Source organism: Grammomys surdaster, unplaced genomic scaffold (assembly GCF_004785775.1).
Source record: "Grammomys surdaster isolate TR1022 unplaced genomic scaffold, NIH_TR_1.0 1019, whole genome shotgun sequence".
Classification (NCBI taxonomy): domain Eukaryota; kingdom Metazoa; phylum Chordata; class Mammalia; order Rodentia; family Muridae; genus Grammomys; species Grammomys surdaster.
In genome coordinates, this window is record NW_021605438.1 from 85,738 (window position 1) to 96,354 (window position 10,617).

General features: G+C 38.9%; 1 non-coding gene across 1 annotated transcript; it reads right to left on the reverse strand.

The window, feature by feature from the left end:
* On the reverse strand, window positions 1-59 carry LOC114634591. Its single transcript, XR_003713358.1, has one exon. It is a non-coding gene; the product is annotated as a U7 small nuclear RNA (small nuclear RNA).
* Window positions 60-10,617: the final 10,558 nt, after the last annotated feature.

The following is a 10,617-nucleotide window of genomic DNA, read 5'->3' on the forward strand; positions in this document are numbered from 1 at the left end:
TTGGGTTTTCCAACCAAAATCAGAAAACCTACTAAAAAAAATTAAGAGCTGTAATAGCTTTCTAAATAGCTTTTTTGATTTTTCAACCAAAGTCAGAAGACCAGCTAGAAATCTTCTTAAAGAGCTGTGTTACCTTTCCAAGTAGCTTTTTGAGGGCTGACCTTGAACTCAGAAATCTGCTTGCCTTCATAAGTACAAACAATAAGCTTGGCTGGGTAGGATCCCACCCTGAGAGCACCACAATCTCACTTCCTGGTGCCTGTTTATTACTTGAACTATGAGCCTTGGTTTTGAAGGGGGGGTTGTTTGTTTTTTTGTTTTTGTTTTTAATATTCTTTTCCTTTTACTGACTCATTAGTATAGCTGCCTCTGTTCTCTTAGGTCTGTGAAGCCCCTCATATAATTTATATTGCATATTTATATTTTGCATAGCTGAGAAATCCTATAGAGGAAGGTTCTTAAACTGATTTATGTGTTCTTAAAGTCATGTTTTCAGAGTTCTTTTCCACAGTCTAAAGGGCTGTCCTGAAGGTCTCAGCATCACTGGGACACATTTTTGCTTTCTGGAATTATGCTGTTTCTAATTATTATGGAGACATTAACCTTGGCAAAGAAGACATTCCCATGAAGGAAGAACATAAAGTAAAACGTATACATTATTATACAAATAAGCCTTATGCCTACAACAATCATCAACACTTGTAGAGGCCCATGTTCTGCTAACTCTGATCCAGCAATGGGAACTGTGTCACACTGTTCCCTCCACAACCTTTTAGGAATCAGCACCTTTTCTTTTTTTTTAAACTTTCAATGTAATCCCAGAAGAAAAGGGACTGTGCCAGGGGGATTGCTCTAATATACAACCAAGTCTAGACTACAGAGTGGTGCCCTGTCTCAAATTCATGTAGAAATAAATTAGATACTTTGTGTATTAGTGAGGGTTCTCTAGAGGGACAGAACTGATAGAAAGACCAAATGTACAAAAGATATATATATTCATATGTAACCCATAAAATATAAATATTTATTTATATAACTACATTATTCAAAATGATAGTATAAAATAATATATAATACATATTTAATACATATATTATATTATTTCATATATGATATATTTTATATATAATAATACATTATAGTATAAATTCATATAGTAAATACATATTATATATATAATGATATAATATACACTTATATAATATATAATATATAGTTGTATATATGATATATATGGTATATATCATATACAATGTATATATAATGTTATATTACATAATGTATATTATATAATATATTAATATATATTAAATATATAATATAAAAATAAAATATATAAAACAATATATTTATATATTATATAATATATGTTGCAGATATACATATATAGTATTATAAATATATAATAAGAATAAAATATATATATGTCAAATATAAAAATTAAATATTTGTATATAACATAATTAAATATTTATATTATATATTTTAAGCCATTGTTAGAATGGTTTACAAGCTATGGTCTATCTAGTCCAACAGTGAGTGTCTACTAACAAATGTTTCATGAATACAGTAGTTGTTTAGTCCACAAGGTTGAATATCTCAGCTGATCTTCAGTATATGGGAGAATGTCAAAGAAATAGGCTCTAATGCCAGTGAAGGAATGGATTTACCATTGAGAATAAGAGCAAGCAGGCAGAGAGAGAGTCATCTTCCTTCTTCCATGCTCTTTTTATAGGCTGCCAACAGAAGGTTTAGTCCAGATTAAAGGTGGATCTTGCCACTTCAAAAGATCTGGATCAAAAGGGGGTCTTCCCATTTCAAATGATTTCATTAAGAAAAAGCTCCCTCACATGTGTGCTCAACCATTTGCGTATTACTTAATTCCAGATGTAATCAAGCTGACAACCAAGAACAGCCATCACACTCTCTGCATCATTGTTTTTCCTTCAAATATAGACTAATAAAATGGTTAGCAGTAGATAATATATCTCACAAATCCCCTTTCCATATCCGATTATGATTATTATGGTATGTACTATGCTTGAAAATCTAGACTGTTTTGTGTAAAAAAAAAACTAATTACCAAATCAATTATTATATCCACTAGGTAATGAGAGTCTATCCAATTTGTATGACTTTGTTAAAAAATTTCTATAGTATCTAATTGTCTACAAACATACTTTACTTTTTCATATAATAACTGGTACATGTAATATTGAAAATATATATGAATGTACATAAATGTGTGCATCATAAAATGTCTGGGAAGAAAATTCCCCAAATTACTATCAGTAGTTTTTGAAATAGTTTTACTTTTATGTGTTTTCCAATGTTTTATAATGAACATATATTACATGTTAATGGAAACAAAGATATTTATTCTTTTAATTTTTGATTGGAGTGGAACTCGGAAGCTCTTTTTTAGCTATAACACCTCACATCCCTCGCAAAAGAGCAGCAAATGTTCCTAACCATTCTTGGCGGAGGCTCCTTCTACAAAGAAGGATCTGTCTAAGATAACTGCTGTTGAGAAGCAAAGTCTACCATTATCTGCCTTTAGCACTGGCCCGCCTTGTTTTCCAGGACAGTGCTGCTAGGACTGTCGAATAGGCTTCTACTTTTCCTAGAGTAGTCTTCTTTGTGGGTGAGGAACTGTTGAATCAGGGGCCAGAGGAGACAGGTGGGCAGTGACATCCCTGAGAAAGAGCCATGAAGGTCCCTAAACTTCCTGTTATATACTTCATAAACCAATTACTATTACCTTTAGAAAAACATACTTTGTAGGCTGTTTTTAATTTTCCCCTGATATTATGTCTATTTGGTCCATTAAGAGGCAATGAAATCAGTCTAAAATGGGAAGGCATAAGCTCTACCTGAAGAAACAGGAACAGCTCAGCCCTAGCAAATGCAGTGCCCCTCCCCAATACTGTTGCGACTGTCTGCCTTTGTTGCAGAAAAAGATGAAATACGAACATCAAAGACAGTGAAAATTAGCTCCCCTCCAAGCTGGCTACAGCAGGCCAACCATCTTTCTTTTCTGGTTTGTTTGTTTGTTTGTTGGTTGGTTGGTTGGTTGGTTGGTTGGTTTTTTGTTTTGTTTTTTTTGTTTTCCACAGAAATTAAGGTCAGTTCTACTCCAAACTAGATTACTAGATGGACTTGTACAACGTGTACCAGAAAGTGATATGGTCTAAGCAAAGTGTCACTTTTAATTTGAAATGTCATTCCTTGAAGCTTCACAGCATGGACCTGGCTCATCCCTCCAGAATGATAAAACCTTCCTGTTTTCACATTTGCTCAGGGACTAGCAATACATGGATGCTTTTCTACTTCTGAACATAAAGCTCACTTAGGGGAAATCTCCGCGCAAAAAACCAGAGATAGCAAGGAGGGTGGGAAGGACTTTGACTCAGAAGCCAGGCCACTTCTTAACCTCAGAATTTATAATTACACTCATTTTGCTTTAGTCAACCTATCTGTAAAATGTGGTTATAATTGCACATAATCACGTTTTGTAAGAGTAAAATAATTCAATACTTTGTAAAGCACTTGAAATCACACTTAGGGAATGGTGATACACATCCACAATGTCCACACTTTCATAAGTGAGGAAGGAAGACTGCAGGAATTTCAAAGCTAGCTTGGGCTACTTAGTGAGTGGGGGAAAAGCTTGTGAGATTCCATCCATTCTTGAGGAGTCATTGCTTGCAAGAGGAGTAGGAGGAGTCATTTTCTTAAAGATGCAACTTCAGTGATATTGCCACTGGTAAGTGTTTTAGGCTCCAGCTTTAAAAAGAAAACAATACCATGCACAGGCAAGGGGATTAGATCATAATAATAAAGGCATGGGAAGGGGGGAAGAAGAAAGGATTCAGTAGGGATGAAACAGGATTAAAAAGGTAATTTTGGGGAAAATGACAAAAAGAAACTCAACAACACATTGTATACATGCATGAAGCTTTTTAAATTATGAAATTCAAGATCATTCAATCTTCAGGAAATATAAATCAGCACCATGGTGAGATACTTCTTCACATTATTTTCATGGTATTAAAATGGCTAAAATAAGAAAGAACCATGGCAACCATGGACAAGGATGCAAAACCGATTAAAACTCTTGTTTGCTGCTGGCTGGAATATAAAATACCATTTGAGGAAACATTTAGGCAGAATGTTTTGTTAATAAATGCACATATAGTAAAATCCAGATATTGTATTCCTCAGAATATACACAGAAGAGGTAAAGAGTTTTTGTGCTCTCACAAAAACTTCTACACAGGACTGCAGAGATAACACAGTGGGTAAAAGCGCTTGCCACCAAGTCTGAAGACCCAAGTTCAATTCTCATCCTTCACATCATGGAGGGAAAGAACCAAACCACAAGTCATCTGATGTCCACATGTGTGCATGCAAGCACATGTGCTCACATACACACATAAGTGTAATTTTTAAAACTTGTTTATAAAGCATGCATTAACTCTGACCTAGAAATACCTCAAATGTTTGTTAATGAAGAAATGCTAAAAAGTGTATCAAAACCAAATGATGGTGTACTGCCCAGAAATACAGAGTTAGACTTTGAGACACAAATCCCATGGACAAGTCTCAAGGTCATTGACCTAAGTGAGAGAGGCCAGCACTCAGCACAGTGCTTGATCCCTCTATACACTAAATTCTAGAAGATGGCAACCATATAGAAAGACAGATAACACACACTAGTTTCTGGGGACAGGAAGCAACAGTGATATGCTGAGATATGGACTAGTTTTATTATACAAGTGGTTTTATAGGTGTATAATCATTCTAGAATCCAACAAATTGTATACTTTAGTTGTGGGTGGCTTGTTGTATTAAATAAAATCCAGAATAGATTTGCTGTCTTATCCTGTCTGGTCTCCTACAGTTCCATGCCTTCTCAGACTCTTCAGCCCTGTGCTGTACTTACTTTTAGAAAGGACAAGACAGTGCTCCCTACAGAGACTAATGAATCCTGCCTGCTTTTCGAGAAGTCTTCCTTCCACCCATATTTTTCCCAAATGCAGACATAGACAACCCTTTAGACACCTACACAGGAGAATTAACTTGTCTACAGCACCAACTGACAGCTCAACTATACAAGCAGTAGCTTAACCTCGGAGTAGTTTGTCACCTACAAATTGGGTATATTTATAATACTCCTCTTACAAGGTTGTTCCCAATGAGAAAGTTTTCCTAGTACTCAGAACCACAAAAAAATACATGCAATAACTTGATGAAACCTACCAAGAAACTCTATATAAATTTTATGTTTACTCATTTTTCATAGGATAGAAAAGTATGGTTATTACTTTTTGTAAAGTTCATTTTTATTTTTACTAATCCATTTTGTATATGAGAATATCTACCATGGGTGTGAGTATCCATAGAGACCAGAAGAGGGCATCAGACACTCTGGAGCTGAAGTTATAGCCACTGATGTGAGTACTGGGAAGTACATGGGGTCTTCTGCAAGGGTAGCAAATGTCCCTAACCACTGAACCATCTCTTCAGCCCAGTATTTTTGTTCTTTATCAAATGTTGTTTTAAGGGTTGTCCACATTTCAGCAAAGCCCTCCATCCTGCTTACTTGCTTACAGGAATTCCACAGAGGAAATTCTCAAGTCCTGTGCTCACTCCATCCCCACACTCCAAGGATGCCTTTGGCAGCTTTCCCAATTCTCAGAGCTGACTCTCTAGAATTCCCACTGACAACTTCTCAAATCCTACAGTTCAATAAATATTGCCTAGAGTTTCCTCTACTGGTATTCCCAGCTCTCTTCTTAATTCCCCACAGATTTCTGCCTCTGCCTGCTTAATCACTATGGGTCATAGGAAGGAATGGATAAGACAAAATTCCTCCTATTACTTTATCTTCCAGTATCAGTCAGAATTCTCCAGAGAAACAAATCCCACCACCTGCCATCTGAAGACCTAAGAAAGTCAGAGTCGTGGTTAGAAGGCCTGAGAGTCGGAGAGCATCTGGGATAGATTCTGGCAGGATATGAGGCCTAGACACCAGGTGTGCTGAGGCTGGATGACCAATGTCCTAGCTCATGCAGTTAGACAGTGTAAATTCAACCTTCATCTACCTTTTGTTCTCTTCAGGCCCTCAACAGATTGGATGATACACACCCACATGGGGAGGGCCATCTGCTTCATAAAATCAGCCCACCAATTTAAATGCTAATTTCTTCTGGAAACTCCCAGAAGTAATGTCTTACTAGCTATTTATGCAACGATCCTATAACCCAGTCAAGTTGACATGTACAAAATGAACCATCACAATCGATAACTGAGTTTCCCTAATTTTTCTCTGACTCCCAGTTTTAAAACAATGCAGAGAAAGTCAATTCTGCATTCTACCCAGTCACAGAGATGGCCACTGTTAGGCAGCCCAACTTCTTTAAACCTGCACTGTTTGAACAGAACACACCACTGTACGTAGTTCCCTCTTATGTCTGCTTTGGAGTATATCCCAAATACAAGCTAGGAAGCTGGCTCCCGGAAGAGGTCAAGCTCTGACTGCATAACCTTTGCTGGTTTTCATGCAAGTTGTCTTTTTTTAGTTTAACACAAGTCGCATGTACTTGATAAGAGTGGTAGTGTGGGAAGGTTGTCTTGCAGCAAGTGGGTTTATTTACGTGGCTCACTATTGGTCTCCACCAAGTTAGGAGCTCATAAGCTTAAAGAACTTGCTTTACTAAGGATGGATTCTATGAGAAGGGAACCAGGCAAACATCTAGTATCCTTCTCTGTGCAGCCTAGTTAACAAATGTCATCGGCATGCTTGCTTCAGAATTACCTGAAAAGCATGTGAGCTTCCTTCTCAGTGGGGCTGAGTTGGAGATCAAATATTTGCATTTCTATAAAGTTTTTGGGTGATCCTGCTGGTGTTGCTGCTGCTGTATGCCTGCTAAGAATTACCCTAGGAACAAGGACCCTAGTCCTTGAGCAAAGCAGAGATAATCATTCTGTCCCAAGGTTCTTTAAGGCTATGCTTAGTTCTCTAATTCAAAGCTTTCCTCACAAGTTTTCACTACAGACATGGCCTCTGGACCTAAGGGACATGCCTCATTTCCTCTGGGGATTGAGCCCAAGACTTTCATGATTGTAGGCTACCACTCAACCGTTGAGTCATATATCCCCACCCTCCTCTTCTTCCTTCTCCTCCTCCTCCTTCTTTTTCTCCTCCTCCTTTTCCTTCTCCCCTTCTTCTTCCTCCTCTTCTTCCTTCTCTTCCTCCTTTTTTGAGATAAGGTCTTAGTTGCCCATGAAGGCCTTAAACTCTGGATTTTCCTTTCTCAGCCTCCAGAGAAGCTGAGATTACAAATTTGTGCCAACAAGCCCAGCAAAGATATTTTGTGGTTCGGTGACTGTACTTGCTAGATATGCTCTCTACCCCTAACCCACAAACCCAGATCCTAGGATCTGAAGAGACTTCAAAGGGATAAGAACGATGCTTAGTGGCTCAGCTTTCTCTTAGGGCATATGTCACCTCTCTAGGCTCATATAAGTAAGAATAGTTGAGAAAACAGAGAGAGTAATCAGCAGCAGCTCAGTGGTACAGTGGCAGTCTACCATGCATGGGGCCCTTTTTCAATTCCCAGCAGTGTATGTGTGTGTCTGGGGGGGGGGGGGGATCTTCCTGAGTTTCGGTATATAGTCACCGCCTTGTTAGGAGGTAAACATCTATTATCATTAATGAATGGTTGCAGAGTGTGTTCCCAATGGGATTTATGCCATCAGCCATCATTTGCCTCTTACTTTTGTCTTTTCTTTGAGTTTTCCCTATTTTTATCCCACATAGAAATTATGTTTGTGTTTAATTGATATTTTGCCTGCATGTATGTCTGTACACCATGTCCATGCAGTGCCTGCAGATTCCAGAAGAGGGCACTGCATCTTCTGGTACTAGATATAAAGACAATTATGAGCTGCCATGTGGGTGCTGGGAATCAAACCTGGGTCCTTTGGAAGAACAGCCAGGGCTCTTATTAATGGAGCCATCTCTCCAACCTCAGTGTATGTGATTGAAAAAAGAAAACATCAAAAAAGGATCTAAGTGCCTCTACTTCTTCATAAAGATTTTTTTCAGTCCACTAGTGGTTCTCTTCCTTGGGATGCAATGGAGTCACCTAGAGATCTTCCAACAGATGCCCAGGTTTGGGACCTAGTAGTGGCTCGGCTATTCTGGGAAAGGGCAGGGTGATCATTTTCCAGGCCCAGGGCCTTGTGAATAAGCATTTGCTGTGCAATGTTTGCCAGTCCCAGCCCCTGGTCATGTATGAAAATATCCCCAAGTGATTTAAGCTGCAGCTGCATTGAGAAACCATGCAGAGAGAGCTACACACACCAGTGGAACTTACCTATAACCATGTGGAAACCTCCTCTCCATGGACACTGTCCCACTGTGCCCTGGAAATAATTTGATCCACTCTGACCAGCTCAAAGCTAAACATAATTTGTCAAATTGCATTCACAAATGAATATGTGTCACATAACTTTATAAGCTCTGTACCACCAAAAACTGCCTCTAAAGGTCTTTGAGAAGTCTAATTTCCTCTAAAACCATGGGGGCTATGTCTAAGAACTAGGTTCACCCCACGCCAAAGAATTCTCACAATTGTCGAAAGAAAGAGCCAAGAAAGTGTGTTTGCGCTGCAGCATTCCTGATTCTTCCCACCCGTATCCTGTGGTGTAAAATGCAAGTTACACTCTATAGATGATTATAATTAAGTAGTATGTGGAACTCAGTTTTAAAAATAGCTTCATCAGCTCTTCATTGCATATTTCTGCAAGACAAGTGTACGTGAAAGTAAGTGGGACTATTATTGTTTAGCAGGTTTAATTAAGTAAGTATTTCTTTCACCCTTTTGGGAATTAAACATAGAGTAGAGAGTTAACGCAAGAAAATCTGCCCATATTAATTTCTGGTAACTGCTTTCATTGAAAAGCAGGGTGAAAACTGAGGGTCCTGCCTATGATCTGTAGCTTTTATGTGTTAACTGAAAGGATTAAAGAAGCCCCCCTCCCACTACAGAAATAACCCAGGAAGTGGCTTCTTTGTGTTCTCCTTCAATTGTTTCCTTGAAGGACTCTTCCTGGCTTACCAATAAACATCTGTAATTTTGTTTCCTTGTGCATTAGTTGCTACTCACATTTAATGAGGGATAGACAGAACTGAAGCTTGTCTTCTGAGATGGAACATGCTCATACAAAGAAGTTCTGCATGTGAGTGTGTGTGTGGTGTGTATGATGTGTGGCATGTCTGTGTGTTGTATGGTGTATGTATGTGGTGCATGTGTGTGGTGTATGTATCTGTGTGTGTGTGTGCGTGTGAGAGAGAGAGAGAGACAGAGAGAGAGAGAGAGAGGGAGGGAGAGAGAGAGAGGGAGAGAGAGAGAGAGAGAGCCATGTCATAGGGATTCACTTCCTCTTCTCCATCTCTCAGCTCCCTTCCATTCTCCGAGCTCCACTTTCAGATAGCTCTTATCCTCTTACCTGGGCTTGGAGCCCATGTGGCTGCCAAGCTTTATTCTCTGTACTCCCAAGTTCAAAACAACTTGAAAACAGAAATCCCTCATTTACCTCAACATTCAAACCAAATATCTATCTGGTTCTACTGTCCGAATGGGATTAAATTAGCATGAAGCATTGTTGATTGGGAACAAGACATAAAAAAATGAACCAAGACATCTGCTTCAAAAGAACTAGGAACAGAGTTTTCTGGAAATATATGGGTTAGGGCTAGTTTACTTAGGGGCCTAGGGGATGAGAGTTTCTTAAACAAAAACTATCCAATAGTTAGTAGAAGGGCATAGGATCTGTGGCTAGCTGTGATGGCCCACATCTGTTACGTTACATGTCTAGAATACATAGTGAAATTTTATCTCAAAGCAAAAGGGCAAGCCAGACATAATAGCTCATTCCTGCAGTCCTAGGACCTGAGAGGCTGAGACAGGAAGACTGCCAGCATGGTCTACATAGCAATTTCTAGGCCAGCCAGAACTTCACAGGGAGACCTTGTCATGAAAAGCCAACAAACCAAGCAAAAATAAAAAATTTCAATAGCGATATTTTTGTATTAAATATGCCCCACTTCAGTATGCATTTTATGTAATAGTTCGGGTATTACTAATATTTTTATTCATTGCTTATCTGAAATTCAGCTTATGCCTTTTCTGCCCATGTTCCCCAGGGACAGAGTGACCAGTTCCAGGAACTCCCTTTATGTTTCTGGTAGACATGCTTTTGAATGTCTCTCTGATTGGAAGCTGGTGTTCTGAAACAAGGTGCTCTGGCTTCCCACAGTCCTCCACAGATTAAGGCTATTTCACCCATTCCAGGGCAGTGTGCTGCTGTTCTGATCAGGTACTATTCCAGCCCTTGCCTTGCAGCTTTCTGTACTCCTGTAAACTCTAGTTTCTCTGCTGAGCTCTCTGTCACTTGAAGAATAACACCGATCCTTCCCACTTTTATCCAGTGGCTTCAGGGAACAGTCTGTCAGGCCCACAGGTCCAATTAACTAGTCACTCTGTGTGTCTCTGTGTGTGGCCGGGTGCTTCTAGATCCCAGGCAGCATATACATGATCAAGCTAT